We start from the raw sequence: 18,087 nt of genomic DNA, 5'->3' as shown, positions 1-18,087 counted from the left end.
CCACCGTTACACCGTGGCTGCAGTGTGTACCATCTACAAGATGCACTGCAGCAAGTCGCCAAGGCTTCTACAACAGCACCTCCCAAACCTATGACCTCTACCACCTAGAAGAACAAGGGCAGCAGGCGCATGGGAACACCACCACCTGCGCCAACCTCCCCATGACACACACCATCCTAACTTGGAAATTTATCGCCGTTCCTTCATCGTCGCTGGGTCAAAATCCTAGGACTCCCTACCTAACAGCACTGTGGAAGAACCTTCACCACTTGGACTGCAGCGGTTCAAGAAAGCGGCTCACCACCACCTTCTCAAGGGCAATGAGGGATGGGCAATAAATGCTGGCCTTGCCAGCGATGCCCACATCCTATGAATGAATAAAAAATAGAAAAGGCCATTAGGCCCATCAAATGCATTCCTTCCACTGACCATGTTCAACCCAACATCTCAAGGACTCTACGCAACCCATTTCATTCACTCTAAGTTTTTGCAGTGCCTCTTCAGTGCGTTACTATCCCGTGGAAGTTGCTCCTGGTACAAGTGCTGTAGGAGAACAAGTGTCCAGGCCGCAGTTCACTCTCTCCAATTAGTGTTGGGTTGGGGTGTGGTGTGTGGCTACAGTGAGGAAAATGTTGATATTAAAGTATGGGTCATCATTTGGGGCACGAATATTAAAGTGCACTCAATACAACAGCTTGATAATGTGTTAAGTTTCTGAATGGGTTCTTGATATCAAGCACAACTCCTTACTACATAAAAGCAGAAAAACAACACTGAAGTAAATGAAGTCTGGAATAATTTTTGTGAATAAAAATCACTCTGAAATTCTGTACAAGGGAACACACACAGCCCTGTCCCCTCGAACGGCTTCACATTCATAGCCTGTTGTTTGCTAGTAGATCTTCTCTAATTTTGATGGTACATTAAAGTGGATGCAACTGGATCACTTAATAATGAGATTACACTTTTTTATTTGCCTAATTCAATTATTAAATACTCCCATCATGTTCTTTGGTTTACGTTGTTGTTACTTATCAACAAACGGCAACTGTTTCCTGGTTCCGCTGAGCATTTCTTTTAGATTCCCTCTCCCCACCTCCTGCAGGTTCCAGGATTGGAGCTATATCCATTACCCTCAGTGCACTGCCCCCACCCCTCCACCACCCCACAAGCAGTGTGTCCACAATGTTTTGATCACCATATAGAATAGCAACACATTCAAGTCACCATAACTGAGCTGCTCAATGCATATGTTGTTGCAGATTATAGTTTTACTCTAAAAGTGTCAGCTTGGCTCAATGGTAGCATCTCACCTCTGAGTCAGAAGGTTGTGGGTTCAAGCCCCACTCCAGGAACTGAGCACATAGTCCAGGCTGGCAATAGAGTGCAGTACTCAGGGAGTGTTGCGCGATCAGATTTGCTGATGTGACGTTATGCTGAGATCCTATCTCTCTGTTCAGATAGATGTAAAATATCCCATAGCACTATTTGAAGAAGAACAGGGAGCTCTCCTGGTGTCCTGGCCAAAGTTTTTCCCTCAACCAAAGCAGATTAGCTTGTCATTTAACATCTGTGCGCACTTCCTGTTTACAAAAGCCTTGCTTCCTGTAGTCATGTATTTGTCACACTTTTTCCCATGATAAATTCCTCTGTCCACATTTATAATGGAAACTACCTATGTAAATTTGTCATTCTATAATTAGACCCTCCTGATTGGATGGGGCTCTGGTGCCTCAGCTCCTCAGCCTATACTCCTTTATTCCAAACAACTCTATTTCTTTGCTTCCCAAATCACCTTAAGTTTTGTTACATAACTATAAATTATCTGTATATTAAAAAACTTACATCGGAGTATATTTCCTACAAAATCTGTTATCACTCTCTTCATCACATTATTGTGTCTACTTTTTCCGAATGGTTCACCTGATTTGGAGGGGAATATCTGAAGGAACAGCAGTGTTGAAAAAGACACCTTGTGTTTTGCTATACTGACACCTAGGGGTCAATTTTTGGATGGCCGAGCGGGTGCGTTTGTGGCGGGGGGACTCCTGAAATTGGGGATTCCCAGAGCGGGTCCGGAGCCCGGCTCCAACCCGCCCACTTCCGTGTTCCCCGATGACACGAATTGGAGCGCGTGCAGCCCCCGCATGCGGGACTCCCACCGGCAATCAAAGCCGGCGGGATCCCACTTAAGGTCATTATCTGGGTACTTGAGGTCATTTACAGACCTCATTAGTTGGAGATTTTAGGAGGATTCGGATTTTGGACTACCCAGAGCGTGTTTCCCATGCTGGGGGAAACACTCCCTGTTTAAATGGACGTGTTGCAGCCAGCAGCCAGTGGCACTCATTCATTGCAGCAGGGCACTCTGTCACCTCAGACAAAGTTTTGCCTGCCACACCGTTGTCTCCACACTCTAAATTATTAAATCATACCCTAAACTCTGCTGTCCAAACACATTTACCTACTTTGTGGACCCCCTCACACTCACACCGTCAGGATGGAGGTGGGGGGGGGGGGGGGGTTCCATTGCTGCATTCATCACTCCATTGGAGGACGAGCAACATCATCGGTCTCGCCAGACATGCCGTCCACCTCCGCCACGTGAAGCTACACAACACAGTGCTGCGCGACAGCCACCTGCACAAAAGTAGTTGTGCAACTACACATACGCCCACTGTAGTGTGACCCAATGGGTGGCATCAAGGGTGTTCACGGAGAACCTAATGAAAGGGCATTACTGCACAAGCCAGTCAAGAATGGCCAAGACATGGCAGTAGTAGTGACAATATATTATAAATGTGAGTTGATCAGATATCAAATATAAGTAAAAACCATGACAAACCTTCAAACACCCTTGTGCATCCCCTTCATGCTCACGACACGTTTGCCTTACGCTTCCTACTACACATATGTGATGCATGCCCTGTGGCTGCAGCACAGGTAGTGGCAGGTTGAGTGAGGCTGACCGTGAAAGAGATGCATGAGAGGGTGAGTATGAGATAGAGCCATGAGATTGTATGAGGATTGGGTTGAGTGGTAGTGGTGGGATGAGTACTGGCGAGGTGAGTAAGTGCAGATAAGATGAGGATGAGCTTTGAGTGGGTGTGAGGAGTGATGTGATAGAGTAGTGTTGGCACTGCAGAAGGAGATGTGGGGTGGGGGCGGTGATGTGGCAGACAGGATGTAGGGGAATGAGTAAGTGTACTCACTTCGGCTGACCTACTTAGGTCATTGAAGCACTTCCTGCACTGTATGCAGGTGCGTGATATGTTGGTGGTGCTGGTGACCTCCTCTGCCACCTCGAGCCAGGCCTTCGTATGGCAAATGCAGGCCACTTCCTCCTGTCTGCTGGGAGAAGATCTCTGTCCTCTCCCTCCTCCTCACCCCATCCAGTAGGACCTGGAGTGAGGCATCATTAAACCTGGGAGCAGCTTTCCCCCTGGGCTGCTCCATGCTGTAATTTTAGCTCCTTTCTGCAGCATCAGTCAGCGGAGGACTGCCCCTTTAAATAGGGCTCCTCCAACTGACAGCCTATGATGCGGGTGCGCAGTCCGCCCGCTGCGCAGCTTTCCAGTGCGAAACCCGGAAGCCAAGGTAAGTGGCTTCAATTTACTTACGATCGCGTGGGGAACCCACCGATTTTACTGGACGGGTTACCCACACGCCCACTCAACCTCCCGCTGGCAACCCGCCTCCCTCCTAATATCGGGCCCCGAGTGACTGTTTCCGTTGTACTCATTCTCTGGCTTCTTTTAATAATTCAATTAGTTCCAATGTACAATATGCGAATTTGACATGAAGTTTTTGTGGTGGGGTGTGTTCGAAAATTTTAAATTGTGTATAATTTTTTTAATTCACTTTAGGCATTATTGTCATCTGAACATAGTTTAATTTTCATGCTCATATTAATATTCAAATATTTATTTGATTGATATGTTTTTCCCAAAAGAATTTTGGATTGTGTTTACTGTTTCAAGTTGATTTTAATCATCACCTTATTTTGTAAGAAGACAAACCATAACTGGGACCTTTCCTGCCTTTCCTGATTCTCAGTCATGATCACCTCAGGATGCTGCATCTGACACACAAATGGTGCTCAAACAATAGGACGCAATTTCTGCTAGTTGAGGAGTTCTGATTGCTTCAGCCACAATATCAATTGAGGCTCGTTCCATAATTGAAGTACATGTCAGAGATGCTCAGCACACTGGTCAAGTCTGGTTGAAGTCTGAATTAGGTTCTTCAGTTTTTAATTTGTGGCAATCTTCTTTCAGATTTCATGATATTTCAGTCCCAAGAGCCTCTTGTACCAATCCAGCAGCCGAACACCTCGTCTGAGAGTGGATCTCAGGTGGGACCTGGACGCAGTACCAGGATACTCACTTCCTCTCACTTCTTCTCCCCCTCCTCTTGCCGCCGCTTCTGACGAGTAGCTGGATTTGTGTGTGTCAGTGGATGGATATTAGAAAAGCACGTCTGAGCACTCAGGGGAAACATGGTGATAAGAAATAGGTTTGATCACATTTTTACAATAAATCTGATGTTACACTTTGATTTGAATTTATTGTTTGATGAACTCCTGAGGCTTAATGAGATCTGATTGGGGTGATGTGTCATTTTGTTAATGGAGAGAGAGATGTTTACATACGGAATGATTGGAACTGGCAGGAAGACTGGGTAGGTACCAGGTTACTGCCCATTTTTGACATATCCTTGGCAGTGGATTGGCACAAGGGCATTTTCAGGTGTGCAATTGGGGTGGTAGCCACTTACACTGGGTTTCAGCCCCAAACTCGCGCACTCCAATTTCCGATGCTTGTTTGGGCCTCTCCACAATCCATCGGCCAAGGACCCATAGAGCTCATTTCTATGTGTTTACAAGAGGGCCAGTGACGTCGGTGGCTGAAGTCCCGAATGTTAAGCTAGCAATGCACCAAGGATAACTTAGAACAAGATAAATCAGAGTAACATCGCAGGTACAGCACAGGAGGAGGCCATTTGGCCCATCATGTCTGTGCCAGCTCTTTGAAAGAGCTATCCAATTCGTCCCATTCCCCTTCTCTTTCCCCTTCAAGTATTTATCCAATTCCTTTTTGAAAGTTACTACTGAATATGCTTCCACCACCCTTTCAGTCACTGCATTCCAGATCATTACAACTCACTACGTAAAAAAATGTTTCCTCATATCGCCTCTGGCTCTTTTGCCGATCACCTTAACTGTGTTCTCTGGCTACCGACCCTTCTGCCACTGGAAACAGTTTCTCCTTATTTACTCTATCAAAACTGTTCATGATTTTGAACACCTCTATTAAATCTCCCCTTAACCTTCTCTGTTCTAAGGAGAACAACCCCAGTTTCTCCAGTCTCTCCACATAATTGAAGTCCCTCATCCCTGGAATCATTCTAGTAAATCTCTTCTGCACCCTCTCTAAGGCCTTGATGTTCTTCCTAAAGTGTGGTGCCCAGAAGTGAACAAAATACTCCAGCTGAGGCCTAACCAATGTTTTATAAAGGCTTAGCATAACTTCCTTGCTTTTGCACTCTATGCCTCTATTAATAAGGCCTAGGATCCCAAGTGCTTTTTCAACAACTTTCTCAACTTGAACTCCCACCTTCTATCCTAGCGGAAAGGATAAGTAGGGTGGTCACAAGGACTTTAAACTAGTAAATGGGGGGGGGGGGAAGGGCTCAGGTGGAAAAGATAGTTTAAATAATAATTTTAAAACAAACAAGGAAGAGAGTAGAGTAATAGTCAGCAATTATGCTTTAGGCACTACGGGTAAAAGGAAAACTAAAAGATGTAAAGTAATTAAATCAGGAGAGAGAAGTAAGAAATGTGTGGGAACAACAACATTAGAGCAGAAGGACAGGTTAGGATTTGTGGCCCAAATAAGTGTTCTTTATACAAACGCACAGAGTATAAAGAACAAATTGAATGAATTACAGGCGCAAATTCAACTTCGAGGGTACGACATGGTAGCCATTACTGAGACATGGCTGCAAGACGGTCAGGACTGGGAACTGAATATACCAGGTTATAAGATCTACAGGAAGGATAGGGAAACTGGTAGAGGGGGAGGAGTAGCCTTAGTGATTAAGGACGAAATTACTTCAATGATAAGAGAGGATATAATGAGAGGTAAGCAGGCAGTGGAGACTTTATGGGTAGAATTAAGAAATAGAAAAGGATTTAAGACTGTAGTGGGAGTTGTGTATAGGCCTCCTGGTAGGAGCTGTGAAGTGGCAGAATGTATAAATACAGAGATTAGACAGGCATGTAGCAAAGGCAGCATGTTTTTAATGGGGGTTTTAACTTTCATATAGATTGGGATAAGCAGACGAGGTCATGTCAGAAAGGTTGCAAATTTTCTTGAGTGTGTTCAGGACAGCTTTCTGCAACAATATGTTCTAGAACCAACAAGGGGGCAGGCCATATTAGATTTAATAATGAATAATGAGTTAACAGCCTAATGATGCGTGAACATTTATCTGATAGCGATCATAATATGATCGAGTTCAACATTGTGTTTGAAAGAGAGAAACCTGTATCAGCTATTATGTTTCTAAATTTAGGTAAGGCCAACTTCAAAAGGATGAGACAGAGACAGTCCACAGAAAAATGGGCAAATCTGTTAATTGGTAAAATGACAGAAAATCAGTGGGAGGTGTTCAAAAAAGAATGTAATGGTGATACAGAACCAGTTTATACCCCTAAGGGGCAAGAGCACTACTTGCCAAAAAAAAACAGCCATGGACAACAAAAGAGGTAAGGGACAATATAAAACTACAAGAAAAAGTGCAGAAAGATGCAAAAAATAGCACAGATCCTGGCAACTGGGAGAGATAAAAAGAAAAGCAAAAAGTGACAAGGCAGATAGTAAGATCTACAAAAAAGGGAATATGAAAAGAAACTTGCAAGGGATATCAAAATCAACAAAAAAATATTTTACAATTATATTAGGAAAAAGAGGGTGGTCAAGAGCAATGTGAGTCCCTTAAAAATTGCTAATGGTAATATTGTAAATGAAAATAAGGAAATGGCAGACATGTTAAATAATGACTTTGCATCAGTATTTACAGTAGAGGAAGAGGATAGCATGCCCCAAGGAAACAAATTTTGAATCAGGGATGGGGACTCACCATAATTAACGTAAGCAAATTAACAGTAATGAAGAAAATAACAGCACTGAAGAGTGACAAATCCACAGGACTAGATGGTTTCCATCCCAGGATTTTAAAGGAAGTAGGTAAGAACATTGCAAATGCCCTAACTATAATCCTCCAAAGTTCTCGCGATTTAAAAGCCGTTCCATTAGATTGGAAAGTTGCACATGTCGCTCCGCTATTTAAGAAAGGTGAGAGAGGGAAACTACGGAATTATAGACCAGTTAGCCTAAAATCTGTAGTAGGGAATTTACCAAAGGCTATAATGAAGGATAGAGTGACTGAACACCTTTAAAATTTTCAGTTGATCAGAGAGAGCCAGCATGGATTTGTAAAGAGTAGGTTATGCCTGACAAATCTGATTGAATTTTTTGAAGAGGTGACTAAAATAGTGGACAGGGATGTCTATGGATGTTGTTTATATGGACTTCCAGAAGGCATTTGATAAAGTCCATCATAAGCTAAAGTTGAAGCTCATGGAATTGAGGGCAAATTATTGACCTGGTTAGGAAATTGGCTGAGCGGCAGGAGACAGAGAGTAGGGATAATGGGTAGGTACTCAAATTGGCATGATGTGACTGGTGGTGTCCCACAGGGATCTGTGTTGGGGCCTCAACTATTCACTGTATTTCTTAACGACTTAGATGACAGGATAGAAAGCCACATATCCAAGTTTGCCGATGAACAAAGATAGGCAGCATTGTAAGCAATATAGGTGGAAGCATAAAATTACAGAGAGATATTAATAGATTAAGTAAATGGGCAAAACTATGGCAAGTGGATTTCAATGTCGGCAAGTGTGGGGTCATCAACACTGGACCTAAAAAGGATAGATCAGAGTACTTTCTAAATGCTGAAAAGCTTGAAACAGTGCAGGTCCAAAAAGGCTTAGGGGTCCATTTACATAGATCATTAAAATGTCATGGACAGGTACAGAAAATAATCAAAAAGGCTAATGGAATGCTGGCCTTTATATCTAGAGGACTAGAATACAAGGGGGTAGAAGTTATGCTACAGCTATATAAAGCCCTGTTAGACCACACCTGGAGTACTGTGTTCAGTTCTGGGCACCGCACCTTACGAAGGATATATCTTTTTTTTTTATTCGTTCACGGGATGTGGGCGTCGCTGGCAAGGCCGGCATTTATTGCCCATCCCTAATTGCCCTCGAGAAGGTGGTGGTGAGCCGCCTTCTTGAACCGCTGCAGTCCGTGTGGTGACGGTTCTCCCACAGTGCTGTTAGGAAGGGAGTTCCAGGATTTTGACCCAGCGACAATGAAGGAACGGCGATATATTTCCAAGTCGGGATGGTGTGTGACTTGGAGGGGAACGTGCAGGTGGTGTTGTTCCCATGCGCCTGCTGCCCTTGTCCTTCTAGGTGGTAGAGGTCGCAGGTTTGGGAGGTGCTGTCGAAGAAGCCTTGGCGAGTTGCTGCAGTGCATCCTGTGGATGGTGCACACTGCAGCCACAGTGCGCCGGTGGTGAAGGGAGTGAATGTTTAGGGTGGTGGATGGGGTGCCAATCAAGCGGGCTGCTTTATCTTGGATGGTGTTGAGCTTCTTGAGTGTTGTTGGAGCTGCACTCATCCAGGCAAGTGGAGAGTATTCCATCACACTCCTGACTTGTGCCTTGTAGATGGTGGAAAGGCTTTGGGGAGTCAGGAGGTGAGTCACTCGCCGCAGAATACCCAGCCTCTGACCTGCTCTTGTAGCCACAGTATTTATATGGCTGGTCCAGTTAAGTTTCTGGTCAATGGTGACCCCCAGGATGTTGATGGTGGGGGATTCGGCGATGGTAATGCCGTTGAATGTCAAGGGGAGGTGGTTAGACTCTCTCTTGTTGGAGATGGTCATTGCCTGGCACTTATCTGGCGCGAATGTTACTTGCCACTTATCAGCCCAAGCCTGGATGTTGTCCAGGTCTTGCTGCATGCAGGCTCGGACTGCTTCATTATCTGAGGGGTTGCGAATGGAACTGAACACTGTGCAGTCATCAGCGAACATCCCCATTTCTGACCTTATGATGGAGGGAAGGTCATTGATGAAGCAGCTGAAGATGGTTGGGCCTAGGACACTGCCCTGAGGAACTCCTGCAGCAATGCCTTGGGGCTGAGATGATTGGCCTCCAACAACCACTACCATCTTCCTTTGTGCTAGTTATGACTCCAGCCACTGGAGAGTTTTCCCCCTGATTCCCATTGACTTCAATTTTACTAGGGCTCCTTGGTGCCACACTCTGTCAAATGCTGCCTTGATGTCAAGGGCAGTCACTCTCACCTCACCTCTGGAATTCAGCTCTTTTGTCCATGTTTGGACCAAGGCTGTAATGAGGTCTGGAGCCGAGTGGTCCTGGCGGAACCCAAACTGAGCATCGGTGAGCAGGTTATTGGTGAGTAAGTGCCGCTTGATAGCACTGTCGACGACACCTTCCATCACTTTGCTGATGATTGAGAGTAGACTGATGGGGCGGTAATTGGCCGGATTGGATTTGTCCTGCTTTTTGTGGACAGGACATACCTGGGCAATTTTCCACATTGTCGGGTGGATGCCAGTGTTGTAGCTGTACTGGAACAGATATCTATGCTGCACTCCCTGCCCAGAGAGCTCTGCACCCACACTGCATTGCAAGCTCCTGCAGTGTAATCTCTCAACTTCCTGAACAGAACATGCCACCACTCATTGAATGGCCAGATTGTGGGTGACAACATGCAAAGTATCAGACACACCAATGCAATATTTGCTGAAGATGTCACGATTTTCATTTTCTCCTAACCCTTTTTCACTGCCATAAGGATCACCTCCCCATCCATTTTCTCCTTTCTATCATTTACCCCCTCCCCTCCCAAGCATCCTGCTCTCACCTTCCATGCCTTCTGCCCCCTCCCTTGCCCTCCCGTGCATTCTAGCCCCTCCCTACCCACCTTGTCATCCACCATGGCACCTCCAATCCCTTTCTCTTCTATTATTCTCCCTCCCTTCCTTTGCATTCAGCCTACCTCCCTTCCCCTTGCTGAAATGCTTACTGCCCTATTCCCTTTCATTCAGCACCACTTTTGGAATCTTTGGAATTCTCTATACCAGAGGGCTGTGGCTGCTCAGTCGTTGAGTATATTCAAGACTGAGATCGATGGATATTTGGACACTAAGGGAATCAAGGGATATGGTGATAGGGCAGGAAAGTGGAATTGAGGTGGAAGATCAGCCATGATCCTTATTGAATGGCGGAGCAGGCTCGAGGAGTCGTATGGCCTACTCCTGTATCTATTTCTTATGTTCTTATGTTCCCTCCCCTTGTCATGCCCCATCTTTCCCCTTCTCTTGGCACTCAGTTTCCTGTTCATTCCTATTCGAGTGCGATGGCTGCAATAAGGATTGGCAAAGACCCTAGATTCAACCATCTCGGGTTGTCCTGTTGACTGTTTTCAGACTGTGTTGCATTCACTACCACTAGGTGGCATATGTGTAATTTGAAATGATTGTCTTACTCTTTTCACAATTAAATCTGATGTTACAACAGTCCAATGATTATTGAATGACAATGAGTGAAATTGTGAATTTTAAAGCTGGAAACTTTAGGGCTAAACCTTTCACCATCAGGCTGTTTAAACTGCCATGGCGCATTCTGTTTTAGCTGCATGGCACACTTCACTTGAAGGTATAGCTGGCAGCTGAGGATCAGCAAACAAGTGCTGAGGCTCCCAGGCCGACGGGCTCCAATGCTGTTGGGAGGTTTCTCAGTTGGACCAGCAGCAATGGATGCACAAGGCAGTCCTGTTCTGCCATGAGCCATCCACTCAGTGTTTCTTCTCCCTCAAGTGATGGAGATACCAGTGAAGGCATCATGGCTGCTTCTTGGATAACGGCCACTAACCTGCATAATGATGTTTTTTGTGGTCAGGTATCCCCTGATAGCAACTGAGTGTAAATCCTTTCTGTTCGTGGTGGCAGTAACTGATAATGAAGAGCCCTTATGTCCAGATGAGTAAATGGGGACCTCTCACCACATGAAAGCCATCCAGCTGATATCTCTCCTTCACTGGTAAATTTATGAAGTTGTTGCCCTGACAAAACATAGTGGTGGTCACTTCCCTCATATTCTGTGCACTGTGGACTGCAGGTGTGGCAGAAGCCTCCTAGCATGGCTTGGAAAGATCAGTAGCACGAAAGCTTTATGCTGTGGTAACTTTTACATCTACAGGAAGAGTTAGGTATTATTTGCAGGTCATTGTGCAGCTGGTGGCATTGTTCAACGGCAGCCTGTCCTGTGATGTAGAGCTGGTCAAGACAAGACTTCATGTGGTACAAGTGTGAATAAATAGTGAGTAATTTTTGTCTGTAGTGTTGGATCCTGAGTACAAAATTAGTTCAATCAAAATGAAATGATAGGAGTGCTCCTCCTCCTGGCTCCACATTAAAACCATGGGTCGCTGCCGGCCACCGCTCACCCCTCTCCCAATTGACCCCCAGTCCCGACTGCCCCCGTCCAAATCGAAACACCTCCCGGTTGCGTGATCACCCCCTTCCGGTTCACCCCCCACCCCCACTCCGGTCGCTCCCCTCCCTCTGGATCGTTTCCCTCCCCTTTTAAGATCTACCGTCGGGCCACTGCCTTGACCCAAAATTCCTGATGTCTTCACTGATGAGCTGCCTGAAAATGCCCAACTGAGGTCTGCAGCTCACCGGTCTGATGTTAATGAGGCCCGATGCCTAATATCAGGTGTGCCTTGGGCCTAACCGCTCCAGTGTAAGGATCGTTCCCTGTGCCAAGTTTCTAAGCCTGTAAGATTGAGAGAGGCAGTCATGGAAAATAATCATATTTTGCAAATCCTTGATTAGAAGAGAAAAAAACAGAGTGAAGATTAACAGCAGTTTCTCAGAATGATTGTAAGTCGGAAGTGGTGTGCCACAGTGTTCACTGTGTATGTCAATGAGTCCAGTCAGGAGCAAATCCACGGCACCATGGGAGACTCAGCTGAACAAGGGGGCAAAAGAAATGCAGTTGTTATAGGGGATTCAATAGTCAGGGGGATAGATAGGCGTTTCTGCAACTGCTGACGTGAGTCCCACATGGTGTGATGCCTCCCTTGTGCCAGGGTAAAGGACATCACTGAGAGGGTGCAGAACATTTTGAGTGGGGAAGGGGAACAGCGAGAAGTTGTGGTCCGTGTGGGAACCAATGACATCAGAAAGAGTTTCAGGAGCTGGGAAGCAAATTGAAAAGCAGGACCTCAAAAGGCAGTGATCTCTGCATTACACCCAGTGCCATGTGCTAGTGAGTATCATAGTATGGTACAGGAATAGTAGGATAAGACAGGTTAATGCATGGTTGGAGCAATGGTGCAGGAGGGAGGTCTTCAGGTTCCTGGGGCATTGGGAGCAGTTCTGGGGCAGGAGGGACCTGTTCAAGGTGGACGGGTTGCACCTCAACAGAGCTTGGACCAATGTTCTCGCGGAGAGGTTAACTAGTGCTGTGGGAGAGGGTTTAAACTAATTTTACAGGGGGATAGGCATCAGGATGAAACATTAGAGAGGAAAAACAAGGTACACAGAGGACTGGGAGGGATAAGTAGCACTAGGGTAAAGAATAGTTCAGAAATAGGAGGGATCAGACAGGGGGCAAATACGAGGCAGTCTATGAGAATGGAGTGCATGTACGTAAATGCATGTAGCATGGTAAATAAGGTTGGTGAGCTGCAGGCTCACGTCGCCACATGGGACTATGATATAATGGCAATAACAGAGTCCTGGCTCAAAGAAGGGGAGGATTGGGTACTTAATATTCCTGGCTACAAGGTATTCAGGAAAGATAGAGGAGGAAAGAAAGGGGGGTGGCAGTATTGATCAAAGAAACTACTATAGCACTGGAAAGGGATGATGTAGTTGAGGTGTCAAAGAAATAATCTATTTGGTTAGAATTAAGGAACAATAGACGAGTTATTGCACTACTGGGTGTATACTTTCAGCCACCAAATATTAGAAAGATGCAAGAACTATAGAGTAGTGATAATGGGGGACTTAAATTATCCCGATATAGACTGGGACAGTAACAGTGTAAAGGGCAAAGAGGGGGAGGAATTCCTGAAATGTGTTCAAGAGAACTTTCTTGAACAGTATGTTAAAGCTCAACCAGGAAGGATACAGTGCTGGATCTAGTTCTGGGGAATGAAGTGGAGCATGTTTCAGTGGGGGAGCATTTGGGGAACAGTGATCATAATATCATTAGATTTAGAATAGTGATGGAAAAGGACAAGGAACAATCAAATGTGAGACTGCTGACTGGAGGAGGGCAAATTTCAATGAGTTAAAAAGTGATCTTGCCCAGGTGGATTGAAATCAAAAATTAGTCAGCAAAACAGTAATCGAACAAAGGGAGGCCTTCAAGAAGGAGTTGGTTCGGGTAGAGAGTAGACACATCAATATGAGGGGGAAAGGAAGGGTATCCAAAGCTAGAGCTCCATGGTTGACTAAAGATATAGAGATTAAAATGAAACAGGAAAAGGAGGCTTATGACAAAGTATACAGTGGCGTTCCCCAGGGGTCAGTATTAGGACCACTGCTCTTTTTGATATATATTAATGACCTGGACTTGGGTAGACAGGGTATAATTTCAAAGTTTGGAGGTGACATGAAACTTGGAAATGTCGTAAACAATGTGGAGGATAGTAACAGACTTCAGGAGGACATAAACAGACTGGTGAAATGGGCAGACACATGGCAAATGAAATTTAATGCAGAGAAGTGTGAAGTGATTCATTTTGGTAGGAAGAATGAGGAGAGGCAATATAAACTAAATGGTACAATTCTAAAGAGGGTGCAGGAACAGAGAGACCTGGGGGTGCACATACACAAATCTTTGAAGGTAGTAGGACAAGTTGAGAAGGCTGTTAAAAAAGCATATGGAATCCTGGGCTATACTAATTGAGGCGCAGAGTACAAAAGCAAGGAAGTTATGCTGAACCTTTATAAAACACTGGTTAGGCCTCAGCTGGAATACTGTGTTCAATTCTGGGCTCCACACTTTAGGAAGGATGTCAAGGCCTTAGAGTGGGTGCAAAAGAGATTTACTAGAACTGATCCAGGGATGAGGGACTTCAGTTATATGGAGAGACTGGAGAAGCTGCGGTTGTTCTCTGTAGAACAGAAAAGGTTAAGGGGAGATTTGACAGAGATGTTCAAAATCATGAACGGTTTTGACAAAGTAAACAAGGAGAAATTGTTTCCAGTGGCAGACCGGTCGGTAACCAGAGAACATAGATTTAAGGTGATCGGCAAAAGAGCCATAGGTAACATGAGGAAATTTTTTTTTGTGCAGCAAGTTGTAATGACCTGGAATGCACTGCCTGAAAATGTGGTGCAAGCAGATTCAATAGTAACTTTCAAAAAGGAATTAGATAAATACTTGAAGGGAAAAAAATTTACAGGGCTATGAGGAAAGAGCAGGGGAATGGGACTAATTGGATAGCTCTGTCAAAGAGCCGGCACAAACAGGAAGGGCTGAATGGCCTCCTCCTGTGCTTCACCGAATATGTTAATATGATACTATGATAAGGCTAGAGGGAGTGGTGTCCAAATTTGCAAAAGATACTAAAATGGGTGGCTTAGTAACTAATTGTGAGGACCAAAGGAAGGTGTAAAGGGATACAAAAGATACTAAAATGGGAGGCTTAGTGATTAATTGTGAGGACCAAAGGAAGGTGCAAAGGGATATTGATAAGATGCTGGAGTGGAATCAAATGTCAGTAAATATGAGGTACATTTTGGCAAAAAAAAATAAATTGTACTTTAAATGAGGGAAAGTCGGGTGATGTGTAAGAGCGGAAGGATTTGGGGGTTCAGGTTCACCAGCAGCACCTCAAGTGGATATGGCCATAAAAAAGCTAATGGAATGCTGGGTGTTCTGGCAAGATGTATAGAATATAAAAGTCAATGTGATGGTGAATCTATATAAAACTTTAGTAAGATCTTAGTTGGAGTAATGGGTGAGGTTCTGGGCTCACACTATAGGAAGGATGTTGAGGCAATAGAGAAGTCACAGCGTGGACTCACTAGGATGTTGCCTCGTATGAGGAAGTGCAAATACGAAGAAAGTCTTGAAAAATTGGAGGTGTTTTCATTTGAACCGAGGACATTATGGCATGATTTGATAGAGGTGTTTAAAATTGTTAAGATAAAGGACAGAGGAGATTGATACAGGCTGTTTCCTATGATTGAGGAGTCTAGAACAAGGGGACATAGATATAAAATTAATTCGAAGAGATTTAGATTGGAGAGCAAAAGACTTTTGACACAGAAGGTTGTGAGGCTGTGGAACACATGACCAGGGTTAGTGGTTGAAGCAACAACTACAACAACTTGCATTTATATAGCGCCTTTAATCTAGTAAAACTTCAAGGTGAGTGTAATCAAACAAAATTTGACACTGAGCCATATAAGGAGATATTAGGACAGGTGACCAAAAGCTTGATCAAAGAGGTAGGTTTTAAGGAGTGCCTTAACAGAGGAGACAGAGGTAGAGGCAGAGAGGTTTATGGTGGAATTCCAGAGCTTAGGACCTAGGCAGCTGAAGGCACACAGTCACCAATGGTGGAGCAATGAAAAGTGGGGATGTGCAAGAGGCCAGAATTGGAGAAGCGCAGAGATCTCTGAGGGTTGTAGGGCTGGAGGAGGTTACAGAGCTAGGGAGGAGTGAGACCATGGAGGGAGGTGAAAATAAGGATGAGAGTTTTAAAATCGAGGTGTTGCTGGACCGGGAGCCAATGTAGGTCAGCGAGCAGATGATGGGTGAACGGGACTTTGTGCGAGTTAGGATACAGGCAGCAGAGTTTTGGATGAGCTCAAGTTTACGGAGGATGCAAGGTGGGAGGCCAGCCTGGAGACCATTGAAATGGTCAAGTCTAATGGTAACAAAGGCATGCATGTGAAGGTTTCAGCAGCAGATGAGCTGAGGCAAGGGTGAAAACAAGCGATGTTATGGAGGTAAAAGTAGGTGGTCTTGGTGATGGAGAGGATATGAGGTCAGAAGCTCAGCTTAGGGTCAAATAGGACACCAAGGTTGCAAACAGTCTAGTTCAGCCTCAGACGGTAGCCAGGGAGAGGGATGGAGTCGGTGGTTAGGGAACAGAGTTTGTGGCTACTGGATGCCCCAGAGGGATCCCTGGGAAGCGCTGGACTCCTTTGCTCCTCCGGCAGAGATGTCAGAAGTCCCAATTTATGCTGCTGCCCTTCCCAGGTTAAGTACTTTGTGTGTGGCGGGGGGGAGGGTGCTTATCTGATATTTTTCTTATAGCACTTCCAGCAACTACTGCATGGTGAGCATGTCAGCAAACTGCATCCTGCAGGGCTAACAAGCAACTGGATCACTGCCTCCAGTGCTTTGCCCAGAGGGGGCAGTTGGTACCTGTGGAAATTAACCCAGTAACTGTACCTTGAGAGTCAAAGGCCCTGAAATACCTCGCAACACAATTCACTGGTCTGCAAGTTGGGGCAAAATTGTTTCTGCCAGTTTTCTGCCTCAAAATTGATGTACCTGAGTTTCTGATTCAGGTTTGGGCCTCCCTGTGATCCGTCTGCTGAGTTCCCATGGCATTCACTTGGTCCCATTTGCCACTACCATCACATTACACAAGAAGCACTTTTTTGAGGCTTCCTCCTATGGCCCATATGCCACGAGAGGCATTGATTAAACCTTCAACCTGGGAGATTATAAGAACATAAGAACATAAGAAATAGGAGCAGGAGTAGGCCAATCGGCCCCTCGAGCCTGCTCCGCCATTCAATAAGATCATGGCTGATCTGATCCTAACCTCTAATCTAAATTCATGTCCAATTTCCTGCCCGCTCCCCGTAACCCCTAATTCCCTTTACTTCTAGGAAACTGTCTATTTCTGTTTTAAATTTATCTAATGATGTAGCTTCCACAGCTTCCTGGGGCAGCAAATTCCACAGACCTACTACCCTCTGAGTGAAGAAGTTTCTCCTCATCTCAGTTTTGAAAGAGCAGCCCCTTATTCTAAGATTATGCCCCCTAGTTCTAGTTTCAGCCATCCTTGGGAACATCCTTACCGCATCCACCCGATCAAGCCCCTTCACAATCTTATATGTTTCAATAAGATCGCCTCTCATTCTTCTGAACTCCAATGAGTAGAGTCCCAATCTACTCAACCTCTCCTCATATGTCCACCCCCTCATCCCCGGGATTAACCGAGTGAACCTTCTTTGTACTGCCTCGAGAGCAAGTATGTCTTTTCTTAAGTATGGAGACCAAAACTGTATGCAGTATTCCAGGTGCGGTCTCACCAATACCTTATATAACTGCAGCAATACCTCCCTGTTTTTATATTCTATCCCCCTAGCAATAAAAGCCAACATTCCGTTGGCCTGCTCACCTGTAGAAGTGTGGGGCCCTTTCCTGTTGCTGCTGAAGTTCCTCTTTAGAGCAGGTGATGAAGTCATTTGTCCTTTAAAACATAACCTCAGTGACCTGATGGATGTACTGCATTCAAGCTTATCTAGCAGTTGTCGCTAGTGGCACCTTGAAAAGAATCAATAGCATAGAAAGTTAAGGCTGAAATAACTTTCACCACCATAGGCAAAGCAGTGCCAATCCTGGAAGTGTTTTGCAGGTCTTCCAGTAAGAAACAACACAGTTCCACATTTGCATCCCTTGTAATAAACTGAATAGCTAGGTGGTGAAGGATCGAATACTAGAGCCTGGTCTTCAGTTGCTTCCAAGCCTTTATTCATAGAGATCCACATTACACACACCACACCCTAGATATGGATACAAGAGAGCTCCAATTGATACACACCACCTGAATACAATTAACTAATACTAATTGATATAAATCACACGGATACAATTAATAGATTCCCTTCTCTCTCTTTAAATAAAAAAATAACCTTTATATAAACAATACAAAAA

The 18,087-nt window shown here is 44.9% G+C and overlaps 1 protein-coding gene across 2 annotated transcripts in view; it reads right to left on the bottom strand.

Annotated features, from left to right (window-relative positions):
* Nucleotides 1–18,087, bottom strand: part of dclre1b (DNA cross-link repair 1B) — an 86,489-nt gene that overhangs the window by 28,804 nt on the left and 39,598 nt on the right. The window contains exons 7-8 of one of the 2 annotated variants that reach the window (XM_068007309.1): nucleotides 17,552–17,697; nucleotides 3,921–4,436 (exon numbers count right to left, since the gene is read on the bottom strand). The gene's annotated coding sequence lies outside the window, so the exon portion shown is untranslated. Of the gene's footprint in view, nucleotides 1–3,920; nucleotides 4,437–17,551; nucleotides 17,698–18,087 lie in introns of those variants that run through there. The other variant, XM_068007310.1, reaches the window with a different exon arrangement.

The sequence above is a fragment of the Heptranchias perlo genome, chromosome 27 (assembly GCF_035084215.1).
Source record: "Heptranchias perlo isolate sHepPer1 chromosome 27, sHepPer1.hap1, whole genome shotgun sequence".
NCBI classification, from domain to species: Eukaryota; Metazoa; Chordata; class Chondrichthyes; order Hexanchiformes; family Hexanchidae; genus Heptranchias; species Heptranchias perlo.
Note: the sequence above shows the minus strand (reverse complement) of the source record. Positions and strands in the feature narration are given on the sequence as shown.